The sequence below is a fragment of the Haemaphysalis longicornis genome, unplaced genomic scaffold (genome assembly GCF_048455015.1).
Source record: "Haemaphysalis longicornis isolate Haplotype H1 unplaced genomic scaffold, Haemaphysalis longicornis Haplotype H1 scaffold_13, whole genome shotgun sequence".
Classification (NCBI taxonomy): Eukaryota; Metazoa; Arthropoda; class Arachnida; order Ixodida; family Ixodidae; genus Haemaphysalis; species Haemaphysalis longicornis.
This window is the reverse complement of record NW_027526233.1, coordinates 6,663,382-6,679,802: the sequence shown is the minus strand read 5'-3', so window position 1 is coordinate 6,679,802 and position 16,421 is coordinate 6,663,382. Positions and strand designations below refer to the sequence as shown.

At 45.5% G+C, this 16,421-nt stretch overlaps 1 protein-coding gene across 2 annotated transcripts in view; it reads right to left on the bottom strand.

Annotated features, from left to right (window-relative positions):
* LOC144164230 (protein stum homolog) overlaps positions 1 to 16,421 on the bottom strand; it is a 335,875-nt gene that overhangs the window by 187,296 nt on the left and 132,158 nt on the right. The window lies entirely within an intron of this gene.

Sequence of the window (16,421 nt, the reverse complement as noted above, 5' to 3'; positions counted from 1 at the left end):
AAATAGCAGGGGGGACCTACTAGTCGAGTTCGCAGAACGGAATAATCTACGTATCATGAACATCTTCTGCAAAATGAAATAGACTTCAGATTATGCCATAACCCTGGCGTCATGCAGGATGTGGAAGTGCTCGGAAGGGTAAGGTGTAGTGACCACCGTATGGTAAGATCTCGAATTAGGCTAGATTTGAGGAGGGACCGCAACAAGCTAGTACGTAAGAAGCCGATAAATGAGCTAACAGTAAGACGTAAAGTAGGAGAATTCAGGATGGCGCTGAAGAACCGATATTCCGCCCTTAACGAGGAAGCCGAGCTTACGACACAGGAAGCCAGCGACAACCTTACACGCATTCTCACGGAGTGTGCAGTAGACGTCGGGGGCACTATAGCTAGACAGGATACTGGTAACCTTTCTCAGGAGACGAAAGATCTAATCAGGAAACGGCAAACCATGACAATCTCTACCGCAGCTGACAGAATAGAACTAGCCGAGCTCTCGAAGTTAATCAAGAAGCGTAAGACAGCTGACATACGGAAGTATAATATGGAGAGGATCGAATACGCTGTAAAGAACGGAGGTAGCCTGAAAGCAGTGAAGAGACGTATTGGCGTGGGGAAAAATCAGATGTATGCACTTAAGGATAAGCAAGGCAATTTCATCACAAATAGGGATAAAATAGTCACAGTGGCCGAGGAGTTCTATAGGGATCTGTACAGTAGCCGGGACATACAGGATAATGCCGAACGAGACAGTAGCTGAGAGGAGATAGACATCCCACCAGTAACGACCGAAGAAGTAAGGAAGGCTTTAAAAGAAATAAAAAATGGCAAAGCACCTGGTGAAGATCATATAACAGCAGAGCTCTTGAATGATGGCGGTGAAATTGTACTTGAAAAACTGGCAAACCTGTATACGCAATGCCTAATTACCGCAAGTGTACCGGAATCTTGGAAGAACGGGAACATCATCCTAATCCATAAGAAAGGTGACATGAAGGACTTGAAAAATTACAGGCCGATCAGCTTACTGTCAGTCGTCTACAAGGTACTTACAAAGGTAATCGCTAACAGAATTTCTGCCACCTTAGATTTCAGTTAGCCTAAAGAGCAAGCAGGGTTCCATAAAGGCTAATCAACAAGGGACCATATTCACACGATCAATCAGGTGATAGAGAAGTGCGCGGACTATACGGAACCCCTATATATAGCCTTCATAGATTATGAGAAAGCATTTGACTCGGTCGAAATGGACGTGGGCCGGCCATGTAACGCGAAGGCAAGATAACCGTTGGTCATTAAGGGTAACAGAGTAGATCCCTAGATAAGGCAAGCGTGGCAGGGGGTGGCAGAGCGTTAGATGGGCAGATGAGATCAAGAAGTTTGCGGGGATAGATTGATAGCAGTTAGCAGAGGACCGGGATAACAGGATCGGCCATGGTGACGAAGCAGTCGTACGCCCCGGCGTCCTCAAAAGCCTGGATAACCAGCGGTGGCGTTACAGGCGCCCAGACAGGTTCACGAAGAACCGCATCTGGAGGCTGGTGAACGCCCGAGGTATTCGGACGTGGAACCTTGTTAGAGGTTTATTGTCCGTCACCTAATGGTACACCTGATGGCGGCCTCACGGCGGAAAAGGATGACATCGTATCCGGCGGCTGGCCCATGTACGCGGTGATAGCTGCTGCCTCTGGAACCAGTCCACGTTTCAGAAGACGTGCGGAACGACGCTGATGAATACGTTCATCTACCGTGTTCAGCTTCTGCTTGGAGCTGTGGAATTGGTGTTAGCCGATGGTGGCCAGTAATGGCGCGCATGGCGCCCTTGTTAATAGCCTCCAACCGCTCCCAGTCCGCTTGCGTCATGTGGTGGAACTGTGCCTGGTACACGAGCCTTGGCTATACTACGGAGTGAAGTAGGAGACGGCCAATCCTCCAGCAGGCCCCGCCAGACTTCTCAGAAATGCGGCGATCAAGGTGGAGCATTCGTCCGGATTTCTGTCGAGCAGATCGCAGCCACTGAGCCGTTGACCCTGAAGCCGATATCTCAAATCCCAGAACCCGAAGGTGTCCAGCGATGGGAATAGCGGACACATTCAGCTGCACAGCGATTTGAGATAATACAAGGGAGTGACGGCCCTAAGCGTTCGCAACAGAAAGCGCGGCAGTCTTCTGTTGTGAGAGGGTGAGGCCCGCATACTCACACCATTTCTGGCAGTCTGTTAAGGCTTGCTGGAGGCACTCTGTTTGTCGTGACAGGTCCAGATGAACTGTCCATACAGTAACGTCATCCGCGTACATGAGAAATACAAGTATTGGATAGTGGAAAGGGGCCAAGCTAGCGGCAACAAGACAATGCTAAAAAATAGCGGAGACAGAACAGGCCCTTATGGTACGCCGCGTATACTGGTGAAAACTAGCCGAAACTTCCGCTATTGTTAGTCTTGAATACTGGAAGGTGTTGGATGTAAGTGGGAACAGATCAACGGCATCTTTATTTGCTGCTCCGTGTCTTGTTTCAGCGGAATATACAAATGATGATGAATTCTTCTTTTGGCTGCCAAACTTTCCATACAGCCAGAATAGTAAATTGTTATCAGCAAAAGAAGAACCGAAGAGACCTCTTTTTTCTAATTAGAATCTACACCTTGCGAAAATGACATCCTGATGATTGAAACACAAACCCGCAAGCAGCCCATTTGGTTAGGTGGAGGACTTCGACGTCTGATGCCTTTGTCGCCAAAAGAGCCGTGAAACAATCCTTGTGCAGTCAAAGAAAACTAAAAAGTAGCCCCAGTTTTAATGCCAGTTTTAAACCATTTTGCATTGCCGGCAATGGTGTTCTATCAAAAGGATGGGTACGTACACCGGCGATAACCTTATAATAACAGCTGGAATGCAATGGGAACCTAAAACTCTCATTTGGTGGCCTTATTCTACCTGTGATCGTTGTGACGTGCTCCGCGAAAAAATAAACCACGCTGCCGCATACGTTAACAGGCATTGTGGTAGAAGTTGTCTGCACTATTTCACGTGTTCCTTTCACCCCGATCTAATCAATTGATAAATACTCTCACTTTCGAACTCGTAATGTAATTGACCTATTTGCACTTTAAGCTACCGGCAAGATAAGGTCATGTTCAAGGCTAACTGAATGATAATGAATAAAAATAAGCAATAAAAACAATGACTGTATTTCGAAAACGGATGATTCGATTCCAGCATTTTCTAGCGGGTGCGACTATCCTAGTTTAAAATAAGACAATCGAATAAGAAAATAAAAATAAAATGAACTTGAGCTGGCCATGCAGTGAGACGATTAGGGTTGATACCAAGCGATGGGCCTAGAAAAAGTGGAAGGCCGCTAACCCGACAGAGAGATGAAATAACGAAATTCAGGGTAACTGTGGACTCGAGCACTGCGGTACAGGAGCGATTGGAGGCCACTGGGTGAGGCATTCGTCCTGGAGTGGACCTGTGTAGGCTGAATATGATGATGATTTTTTCAGTCGGTGCAAATGCAATAATACCAATTCGAACGTAAAGGTCCCTTCTTTTGGCGGCTAATTTCTAATACATTTAATGCTTCGTCAGTGCATTTATTCTTCAGCCAATATATTTAGACGGAGATTGGGGCAAGCAAAATATGTAGTCAACAATGCAGAGCCAGTTTCATCATGCCTTCAAACGTAGTTGGGAAGAGCACAATCGGGGGATTAAAAAATAAAAGAGGCAAGGTAACTTCGCCGAAAGAAAATAGGCTAACTTTATTAAACATAAAGGTTAGATTGTCAACTACAGAATGCGGGTCAGAAGATAGGCACACGTTTCTCTGGGTACTGAAACACGTGCGAAACGATCGTTGCTGAACAAAAGCAGAAATAACATCGTTTATATGCTCTGCAATTTTTTAAAAGCGAAGCTGTTTAGCAAATCGTTAGGTTTCAGTTCCGCAGAAAAAAATACAAAGAAACTTCCGAACGCGCGCGCGCACGTGAGAGCGGGCCTCGCGGCTACCGCCCGGCGTTCCCGGTGGCGTATAGGCGTTTCCTAGTCAACACAGCCAAGCGACGCGTGGCGCCATCTAGGGCCATGTTTGAAGCTACGTCCGCGTGCATGTGGCCCTCATTTTAATCACTCAGAACCGCTTGATCTCGTAGTGTAGTATAGTTCCGCTCCTGCGGAGCAAACATCCTAACCCAGGTTCAAATCCTGTCAGCGCTTTTTGTTTCATTTTTAAGGGTTTGTCATAGTTGAAAATTAACATTTGTTATCACGCATATAATCTATTTATGGCATCTCTAGGCACTATAAATCCGATTTAGGGTATTTTCGTTGCCTTTTGGTCAGTTTCAGCTACTGCTTCCTGTGCGTTTTTGCGGGTTTTCCCCTTTTAGGTCGGTTTCGGCTATTTCTGTTGAATATTTTTCGACACCGTTGTTTTCAACCATCGCAGGTCCGTTTTGACTGTTATTTATTTCACTTCGGGTGGTTTTGTGTGCTTTACGTACGTTTATGCTGTGATATAACCCCAATAAGCAAGCTCAGGTGACGGATGGCTGTACTGACTAGGAAACGCATATAAGACATGCACGGTTTTAAAGTCATGCATACCCACTTAGGGTTATTGGCCAAGATTGACCAAAGAAAAAGAACTCCAGCGTTCACCGTAATCGTGGCAGCACTTGTTCGGAACGACAAAGACACGTCATAGCGTACGCCCCTCCACGGTGATGTCCGATGTGTATCACTTCCAAAAAAATGAAAGAAGCGCACACTTATAGCAACAGTGATGGATCACAGGTCGTTGCGGCAGCGAAGAAGAAAGCAAATACGATTCCAGCCTTCGTGATGGTCGCGAAAATTGCGTAAAGCTTCGCTACCTTCAATTCTTACGCGTTAGTGAGAGCTCTTCAACCCCGTCATTATTGTGCGCGCTGAACTTAGCGCGCTCAACTTTCGCTGTATACTTTTTTTTTTTTTCATTTTTACTCCTTTTGTTTCACTGAACAACTTTCAACGCAGAAACTGTGATAGGGGCCACGACTGCCAGGTGAATAATTATCGGAAATGATATAGCACAACTGTTTTTTCTGGCACCTTCCCTCATCTTGGAATTCATGTGCAGAATTCGAGTTAATATTACGCATGATTTGTACCGTGGAAGGCGACACACGAAATTAATTCAATGAGCAGTAGACGCAGAGCTCGTAGGGGTAACAAAGGTTATGTGAATAAAATTTAATAAATCAGTGCAGAATAGAAGAGCTGCACTTCTTTACATGACTTTATCAGTTACTAGAAGCTTGGACATCAAAACTTTAGCTGTCCCCATTTCAAGATAAAAACGCGCTTTCACTACCGTTGTACCCGGTCCGTAAAAAAGCCAATCAGTGCTAGAGGCCTTGATTACCGCGGAAAGAGTTGGCAAAGAACTAAATGTTTTCTAAATAAACGCGCCCCAGTTTGAAAGAGCTGTTTGTTTAGGTAGAACAGAGACGCCCAAATGGGACATTCCTCTGATCCTGCTGAAGTACGCGCTGCGAAAAAATGACTGCTACGTAGCAAAAGCAATTGGAAGCAATGATTCTGAGATTTATGATCATGAGCAATGATTGTGAGCAAACGATTGGTATCAGTCACCGTAATACAAGGAATAAGTCAATCATTAAACCAGGTTTCATTAGGTCTCTCTGTGTCCTTTAACCTCAATTACTTCTTTGACGGTGCTGGATGAACGGCTTCCTATCAACTGCATTAATTCTCAAGGGATTAGCCATTATAGAGCAGATAATCTCGCCCTTTATATTTACTTGTTGCCTGTGGCTTCTTTATATTTATTTGTGAGCATCAAAGGTGTTCTTCCAGAACACCCTTTTGTGTACACGGTATTAGCATCGGCATATTCATTGTGCGCACCAAGGGGAACGCTTCTTGACCACTCATGGCCTGGTGTTCATAGCCATTATCATCTAACACAGATGATAATGGCTATGAACGCCAGGCCCATCACCATCGTACGTTCCCACTATTCGGGAGGTTCGGTTTAAGCGGTCTAAAAACGCGGACTCCCGGAGAATGTCTCTCTCAATATTATCGTTTCAATCCAACATAGGTAGGTTATTCATAGGTAGTGCTTTGTGTGTCGTCTTTCGTTTTGTCGGTTAGTGTGCAATTAGTGTGCAAATAAGCGCATTACTGTTCTAAGATGACCAACAGTGCCAATCCTCGTGATTTCAATTTGTCATGCAGCGTAGCCTATGAGGTTCCCCGACCTACAGGTCAACGCATTAATTTAGACTGGGGTATCTTACTTACCCTGCGCCAAAATATCGCATCCACAGCCGCGTTTGTGCTTTGCTATCATCATACAACAAACCCAGGCGGCAGGACAACAATGGTTCACCTCGTGCTCGGAATCAAAACGCCGTTGCCAGTGATACATCGCAGCAGTACTACTTGTGTGTGCGTTTAAGTTGCAATGGCATGATGAATACAATAATGATTGAAAGACTAGTTTTGCTCGGGTAGCTCGTCGTGACTTACGACGCACCCAGGGCTTTAAAATGCCATCTCGACGTGGGCATAACGTGTCCCCACTAGGTGCAGCTGTTTTAACCCATCTGGAACCGTGGGCCTTCTTCAGAAAATCCGCCCGTTTAGTTTTAATTTTTCTTTCGCTGGAAGCGGTAACCGACGGTGCGTATCTTCCCTTGCCCCCAACGAACTTTTGATGGAAGTTGACTCCTTGCCATTTTTCGGTAGTCGTGATGGCTATTGAAGTTTTCCCATAATTTGTTGTAGTGGGAGTGCGTGGGCTGTGAGGTCGACGTTATTGTGCCCAACCGTTGGCGAACACCAATTCTATACCTTTTCGACATCTCCGCGCTACCCACAGAGATCGTCCAGGCCTAGTTATGTAGCGAGCATTCGCAACAAATAAAACAGCGAAGAGACCAGGGTTATAAAGGTGGCCTCCGATCTGGACATGCGTCACGTACGCGCCGACGTGACTGCGGGTCGGCCGAGGAGCCGACGTGACCGCGCAAATGGCGGCCTCCGTCGCCGCCGCTTAGCCCGTAGCTTCGGATTCAGACCCACACGGCTGCGCCCCCACTCTCACCACCTAACGACAAATGCTCCTCCGCAGGGGGACTCACCGCATCAAAAATGTACGCCTATCTGCGCTTATGTAAGTATGATGACGGGAGTCAGCTCATTTCTCCTCGGGAACGCATCACGAAAGAAAGCTCCTGAAAAAAAATGAAAAGATCCAGCACTCGGTATGCCAATCGGCTAAACTGCGGTCTCTATTCCCGGCTGCGCTCGTTACAGTAATAGAGAATGGCGTACCGGCCCTATCTCTCGGCCGAATTGGCTGTAAGTTATGCTCAAGAGTCTGGCTGTAGCCGCGTCACTCCTATTCTGTGAGTGACATCAGTTTCACATTGCACTGTTGACAGATCTCTAGAATATTCTGCTCGATGTAGCTATTCTGTCTTTCAGAAGCTGTAATTAGTTAATGCGCACATTTGCGGAGGTGGAAAGCTTATTAGACAAGATACTAACGCATCAAAACCAGAAGACTGCAGTTCGGTTCATGCGAAGACTAAGAGCGGCAACCTTTTAATGAGCGCTTTACTGTGAGTGGAACTCTAGTCCGGGAATTCATGTGTTTCCCTAGCCATCTTCTACCGGGTAACCAGAAGGACCTAGTCCTCCAGTCGACAGCTTGTCAGCAATGTCTTCTAGAGATCAGGAAAAGCACACGAAACCAAAAGTTCACAAAAGTTCACCAAAAAAGGCGGGTCAATGGCAGGCCACGGCCATTTCCTGCATAGATAAACCGTGAAGGACACTGCCCGAGACTCCCACGAGTCCCACACACGCAAACAGTAAAACAGCCAAATAGAGGCACACCACCCTGGCATCTACTGCCAGTAACTCACACCCTGCTGTAGGAGTGCACCTGACCCCCGAGAGCGATGGGAGACCTTTTTGTCTAGTCCCGACTGAACGACCCAGCTCGCGCTGGCAGCCAGGGGCCAGGAGCTGCTAGACGCATATGGGACCCAAGAAGAGGGTTCCACCCCCTCCGGTGCCAGCGTGCACCAACCAAAACCTTTATTGGGCTCAAGAAAAATTTATTCTGTCTCTCTCGCTTTTTGCTTCATTTTTTTTCGGCCGGACACAGTGAAACGCACTCATCATCCGCTCATTCGCTCTTCAATACTTTCCCGGCAAGAAGAGAATGGCCACAAATCATTCAGCTTGATGACACCGCACTAGTTGCCGCGGAAGATCACTATACGATACGAGGGGCAGAAGGGGGAGGTCAGCAACACACAGCGCTCGCTGGCAACGAAAGTGTATACACTTTCCATTAGAGAGGAATAGTGATTTATTGGAGAGTTTAGCTCCAACCTAAAAAGGAGCTGGCTACTCCAAACATTGCAATAATTAAAAGGTGCAATGATTGTCTTCATGAACCACAAGGTACATTGAAAGAGCAACGGCTGGAAGATCACATGTGTGCTCAGTAAACGACTGCCCATGCATATTAAGCATTACGCTCAATACTTTTCTCCAGTAAAAGGCCCCGACTGCATATCCGCTGGGATCCCCATAATGCACTATGGACGTTCAAATCAGCGCATAGAACAAACGTAGCAGCAAGGTTTCTGAATAAATGATTAAGCAGAGATAAATTCACAGTGCTTTGTTGTTCTAGGCCGGCACTAACGACAGTAAAAATGAAGGATGCACAGCGCACTTTCACTGCAGCCTACTACGGTGATGAATAAGTCGATGAGAACACGAGAAATGAGGGCAAGTCTTTTCTCACACAAAGCATAACAGGCTGACTCCATTTGGTATCTTAGAACATACGCACATAGCCAGCCAGGCCAAACTGGTTAGTTACTCTTGTTCCACACAAAGCTAAAACTGGAACGTTATAATAATAATGCCCAAATTCTTCTCTTGCTTAAGCTTTCTTCTCTTGGAATTCCCATTAATATACTACGCTGGATCGAACACTTTCTACAAGGCCGCATGCAATATACTACCGCTAACAACCAACGCTCATCGCTCACCAATGTAACTTCTGGAGTCCCGCAAGGCGCAAGCCTATCACCATTGTTGTTCCTCATCTACATAAACGATTTACCTACCAATATTACAACAAAATTACGATTATTCGCTGATGACTGCGTCATCTATAACCCCATCCGCTGTCCCTCTGACAACCACTCCTTGCAACACGATCTCAACACAATTTCTACTTGGTGCGATAAATCTCTCATGCCATTAAACCTCGAGAAATGCAAAGTCTTGTCATTCTCCCGAAAACACACTATTGTTCAAAACCTGTACACAATTAAATCAGTACCAGTAATCCCGGCCACTACGTATAAATACCTTGGTGTTCATCTGACGTCATCGTTGTCATGGGTGTCCCATATCGAATCCATCTGCTCAGACGCTTCACGCACACTTGGCTACCTCCGTCGCAACCTTAAAACCGCATCCGCCGATGTTAAAAAACTTGCATATCTAACGTTTGTTCGACCAAGACTAGAATATGCATCATCAATTTGGAACCCCTCACAATCATATCTTTCTCACGATTTGGAATCGATACAAAACCGTGCCACCCGTTTTATAACATCGCAGTACTCCCACACAGTCAGTGTGACGTCACTCAAACAGTCCATCAACCTCCCCACCCTCGCTACACGCCGCGTTATCGCTTATTTGTGCCTTCTACACACCTTTTATTTCCCGTCCCAATCACGACATGCTTTATTAACGCCCCCACCAAGAGCTTCTGCCCGTCTTAACCACAGTCACCCAATCTCTAGAATCAAGTGCCGTACATTATCAATGAATAGTTCTTTCTTTCCTCACGCAATAGCAATTTGGAATTCCCTACCCAATGACATAGCTTCATGCCCTAACCGAAAATTATTTCGCAAAAAACTTGAAACGGCGAACCTTTCAGCCTTCACGTGATACCCCTGCCGAATCGATTGTGAAAATTCCGTTGTCACGTTTTCTCTTTTTTTTTTCTCTCTCTCTCTCCCTCTCTCTGTCGAGTAATTATGTTTACAATAGTTTTGCTATTCCTAACTGATGCTGCTTTTTATTGTAGTCTTGTTGTTGTTGTTGTTATTTTCGGTGTATGTATTCTTATACCTTGGCGCAAGCCCCCCCTTATGTAATGCCTTCGGGCCTTTAAGGAGCAAATAAATGAAATGAAATGAAAATGAAATGAAATGAAATTGACGAAATGCACCTTTCTTCTTGGAGAGTTCATTGGTATTCCACTGAAAAATAGCTGTCCGCTGGAATGTGTTACACATACCCGACACCCGGACCGGCAATGAAATAGCGGGCCTGTGGTAGTGATAGCTGAGCTTGGACTTCTGGAAGGGAACTAGCTTGTGGAAGAAAACAGATGTTCGAACGTATAAGGGTCCGTATATGGGTCTTTTTAGATATTTCTTCATGAGATTGTGGAAGTGGTGGCCTCTCTGGCTGTGCAGATATAATAATAATAATGCTTATAATAATAATAATAATATTATTATTATTATAAAATAATAATAATTAATTAATCAATCAATCAATCATGTTTATTTACGTGCCCAGGAACAGGCAGAGGCCGGAGTGCTGGCGCACGGATAGTTACATGAAAACAAAATACAAGAAACATATTGCAAGAAACAAACAAGCGACAAGACACACACAAATTGAAGTAGTGAAAATGACAGAAATAAAGCACAGGCGGAGCCTGGGTACAGGTAAAAAAAGAAAAAAAAAGGTGCCTTTGTGGCTCAGCTTATTGTAAAGACCACACAACAAGCACAGAACAAAGCTTGACCGTAAAACGACAAAAACAATGACAAGAGTATAGAGACAAATGATAAGACAAGCATGATAACTAAACAGTTTCAAAAATAGGCAACTATCTATTGGTTAAACAGAGCCGCAGAGAAACCCAATTCCAGCACTGAAAAAAAAAAGAAAAACGAACGACGGAGATATCATAGATGTTTAACATTCTGTATTCGACAGCGCAGTACGGTAAATTGTAAAGGAACTTTGAAAGATGTCAAGGCGTTCAGAGAAGCGGTTGTAACAATTCTGTATTCTGCGCACAGGAGAATGACTGGAGTTGCGCGCAGCGGTCAAGAAAGGGCATTGCGACCTGGTGGGCCTTTGTGGAACACTAAACTCTAAACAGTTAAGCAGGTCTGCGCAAGAAAGGTCACCATGAACAATTTTGTGAAGAAATGTAAGGTGTGCACGCATACGTCTGCAGTTCAACGAAGGGATCGAAGGAACTATGGGTAAGTCAGAATCAGGATGAAAACTGTGATTGTGATGACGGTGCCTAAATATGGATAAAAACTACTTCTGCACACGTTCTATTAATTCACTACTAGATTTGGAGATGCCCTTCCAGGCAACAGAAGCATATTCTAACTGAGGGATACATATTGCATTGTATAGCATTAAAAATGGATCTGGAGAAGAGAATTCCTTTGTAATCCGACACACATTTCCGAGACTTCGGAGCGCTGGCCGGGTTATGAGCCTAATATGAGAAGAAAAAGAGAGGGTACTGTCGAAAAGAACCCCGAGGTTCCTAATCTCATCAACCCTTTGCAAAGGTGCTCGCTCTATACTGTAGGAAAACAGTAGACGATGGGTTTTCCGGGTGTACGTGACAACCTTTGTTTTAGCGGGGTATAGAATTAGACAGTTTTTGCTGCACCAGACCGATAATCCCGACACATCCCTCTGCAAGGCACAGCAGTCCTGAAAACCACTAATGTTCCTAAATATTTTGACATCACCAGCATAGAGACGAAATGAAGATTTTGTTAACACTGTTGACACATCATTGATAAAGATAGAAAACAATAGTGGACCCAGCACAGAACCCTGAGGTAGACCACTTGTTGCAAGCTTACATCTACGTAAAAGGACCGGTCAAGGAGATAGTTGGACAACAAGGCAACAAGGCTTGCGTCTACACCGAACGTAGTAAGCTTGTTAATTAATAATTGATGGTTCACCATATCAAACGCCTTACTGAGGTCAAAATAAATAACGTCGAACTGGCCGTTTTCACAAACTGCAGCCGAAGCCTCTGTCATAAAGCTTGCAAGATTTGTAACCGTCGATCGACCCGAGAAAAAGCCGTGCTGATTTGGTATCAGAACGTTCTTGACGCAGGCACCGAGAACGTTGTGCAGAGCTGACTCAAAGAGTTTTGAGGCGACACAAAGGAGTGAGAGTGGGCGATAGTTTGTAACGGCGGACTTATCACCAGACTTAAATATTGGAAAAATTCGAGCGATCTTCCATGCACGAGGAAATTTGCCGAAAAGTAAACAGTTATTATAAATGGAGGTAAAGACAGGCACAAAAATGTTGCCATAAGCCTTCTTGAGGGCTGCTGGAATTCCGTCTGCACCACAGGAAAATTACGGTTTCATCCGTCTAAGGCTATCATTGACAGTTTTTCATCGAACATAAGTGTATTAAAATTGGACATATTATTAAACGATAGGCGTTCGTCGTGACCATCTAGCAGTTGAAAGACAGAATGAAAGTACTCAGCAAAGCTCGTGGCAACATCCTCAACCTGTTCCCCATCGGAATTAAGCAGGCTAATGTGTTCTTTAGACGCCTTAGAACAGCCGCGTACATACCTCCAGAAGTCAGCCGGTTTTTGAGACGCACAAGCCTCTAACGACTCTATATAGAGCTGGTGGTCACGCCGGTAGAGGCTTTTACAAAGTGAGCGATACCGACTAAACTCCGCTTTCCACTTGTCAAGCCCAGAACACTTGGCCTTTTTGTGGGCGCTGCCCTTAAGTTTAAGCGAACTTCGAAGTTCTTTAGAGAACCAGTGGGGAAATTTGGAATGAACAGGCTTATAACAAGGGATGTACTTTTCTATGCCACTCCTGACAATTTCGGTAAAACTTCGAACCTGTTCGTCAACATCATTGACATCAAAAACACTAGACCATTCAGCAGATGAATAAAAGTGATAGAGCCCAGCATAATCTCCACGCTTGAAAACATATCGCGGTACTGCACAATCGTCAACACCACCATAGCGATGCTGGGCAGCGACAGAGACAGAGAAAATAAGAGGGGGGTGAAACTTGTCGGGGTCTACAAGAGATATTTTGGAGGCACACACTTGTACGTTTTAATAATAATAATATTAATAATAATAATAATATTAGCAATATTATTTCATTATCGTTGTATACATGATGAGAGGGCCCCGCAGTAAAAGCTGCAAAAGCTCAAAACAAAGCTCCAGTAAACGCTGCAAAAACAGCTTGACTGAAGCTGCTGACCCCTAACTTGGCGAACAGCAAGGATCAAGAAGAGAAAAATTACAACCAAATGTACATAACACCAGAACACAGGAACACTGGGATAACATTTCTAAGCCTTGTTACAACCTACTACGGAAAAGTAAAGAAAAACGAAGAGAAAAACATGAAAAACAGAAAACAAAGACGACGCACAATGCAACAAAAGTCAGCAATAAAAAGCTGCAATGGCTTGTATTTGCAAAAAAACGATGCAAAAAAAAACAGAACAAAAGACATTCAAAGGAAGCAAAATTTTTAAGGCACAGAAATCACGAACAAAGAGATAACATGAATTATGGAAGAAAAAATTATAATAACTCACTATTTGTCAATCTTTCAAGGGGTGTGTTTCTAGCTGCTAAGCGATTGAGCAGTCGCGGAAGCTTGTCTTCCAGGGTTTGCATGCGATCATTTCTTCTGTATGTTTGAACGTCATATATATCGCCATTTCTTGTTCTGCTTATATGTTTTCGCGGCTCTAGCAGAGCAATCTTACGAAGTACAGATGTACTATATTTATTTGCCTTTAATATTTAATTTGCAAATAATATGCCTTTGAACCACTGGGTATCCAAGGGTCGCTGATGTGATGTGGGTGCAATAGACGCCGAGCCTGAGGTCACCGTAGCCTAGTTAGGTACCAAATTTCACAAAAGTATAGAAATAAGAATAGTTACCCGATGAGTAGTTCCATCGAGGCATGTTATGTATCTGCTTCGATGGACAAAATAAACCTCTTCTTAGAAATAAGAATAGTTGAATATTAGCCCTGTAACCATACTAAAACAAGTTAGAATATTAGCCTTGTAACCAGACTAAATACGATACATAGTTATCTGCAGTGTTCACTTTACCATGTGTGTATCTGTAACTATGTAAGACTGTAGCACTTCTACCCACATTCGTGGTGTTTCGACCCTGAAACTACTGTTCGCGTTTGCCAACAACTCGACTTTCTACTCTGTTTATGTTGTACCCTGCGTGGTACAAAGTGTTACAACTTGTGTGTAGGCCAGCGGCAGCCACTTCTTGATTGTTGTTTTTCTGTGTGTTTCCCTTTTGTAATGTATATTTGCTACCCGGTGCGTAGTTCCATCGAGGCATGTTATGTATCTGCTTCGATGGACAAATAAACCTCTTCATTAAAAGTATAGCGGTGTTTTATAATAAATTCTCTTCTCAGACAGTATAGCGCTGTGTTTTGGCACATTTGCGTCTGGCTTGACGGGTGACGTAGAATGGGTGACGGGTGTTCGAGTGCTTGGTGTGGTTTTCCATTCCTCGGGTGAAGTGGCACGTAGTACGTGGAAACGCCTCCTTGAGACTACGGGGCAGCGTCGTGTAGTTGCAGGAAAGTTCAGGCTTTCCCTCGCAGAACAAAGCTACATATTTAAGTCGTCCGTCTCGGCGACGCTTTTTATGCAGAAATGCATTATAGTCGGGGGTTGTCGCAAGGTGTTGTCGTGCGTCCCTTGGCCGGGGTGCGCAGCGCGTCTGATGATGATTGTGGCATTATGCTCCTAGGGATTGGCCAACCAAACAATCCATCACGAGATAGCTTCGCGTTCAACCACCATCGTCATCTTCCCGTAGGGGAACCGCTGAAGAAGAAGAAGGAGAAGAAGACAAAGCTGCGAAGAGGAGGGCTGCGTAAGTTTTGGCTACCGTTATCCTCCTCGGCCGGCGCATCTTCCCGATGTTGCGTCTTGTAGCGAGTTGTAGCGACCGCAGTCTGCTGGTAGCGGGGCCGGTCGCCGTCGCTTCGTCGAGCCAGGACTAGGGGAGAGCTTAGAGCAAACTCAACGGGTTTATTTACATTTTTACAGTGAGTTGTCGAGATGAAGACAGAAGACCGCTCTTGGCGGGCCGCAGCACGCCCTTTTTGTTGACCCCCGATCCCTAGTTCCCTAGGTTAGGGATCCCCATACAAAACAATGCGGACCAATGGTGATGTGTACGTTCCTCGCTGTGAAGCACCGCCCTCGGGTAGGGACACGCCTTTCAGGTATGTCGGCAGATGCACAGCACACGCACACACACACACCCTTGCCACTCGTCAGGACCCGCGCGGCGCCGCGTATTCTTTTGGTGTCTGCCGCGCGCTGCGTTCCCAGGGAGCCTAACAGCACAGATTAACAAGGTTCGTGGAATCACTCCAGGAAGGGTTAATGGCTTGACCATTGCCACTGCCTTCTTCGGTGTGCTGCCGCCGCCACTGGGTCCCATTGTCCGGTCGTCGCCGTCTGGGCTTTCACGCGCACACGCGTTCAGTTGCTTAGGCCGGGGCAGACCGGCGGCTCCTTAATCCCTTTTGGGGCGACGACACTCAACACCGCTCAAAAGCCGCTGTCAATCAGTGGCAGCCGCCGCGTTGTGTCGGCCTCCTTTCGTTTCCGTCGACAAGCGGTGGGGTGGTCGACCGGCGGGCGACTGACCCGCGCAAACATGGCGCCAGTAAGTCATAACAGCTCCTCCGCCGACGGGAAGATCTCGGACGTCGTGTAGTATCAGCTGCTCGACGGGAGAGATCACAGTAGCAGCATTCTTCCAGCACCATTGAAACCACAAAGACCAACCTCCCCGAACCAGCAAGCGCCGGCAATGAGTTTTCGGCAACCAGGCTGCTCTTTCAAAGGTGCTACAATGCACCTACGCTTTTTTTTTTTTTGCATATGGCAACCACACTAATACTCTTGCTCACAGCTAAAAACTTAGACTGAATTACTTAAAACACTACTCAAAATCACTACAGAAAAACGTTCCTCAACTGAAAACAAAAGAAAGCAAAAGCAAAAAAGCTAAAAGGCTCTGCTCAATGTGTCAACATTGGCGTTGGCGGAACCCTTCTTATACTTCACAGTGAAGTTAAGCTCCTGAAGCGGAAGGCTCCAGCGTAGTAGTCGCGGATTCTTTCCCGACATTTGCGACAGCCACGTCAGTGGGCAGTGGTCAGTGACGAAGACAAAAGAAGTTCCGTAAAGGTAGCAGGCCAATTTTTGGGTGGCCCACACAATGC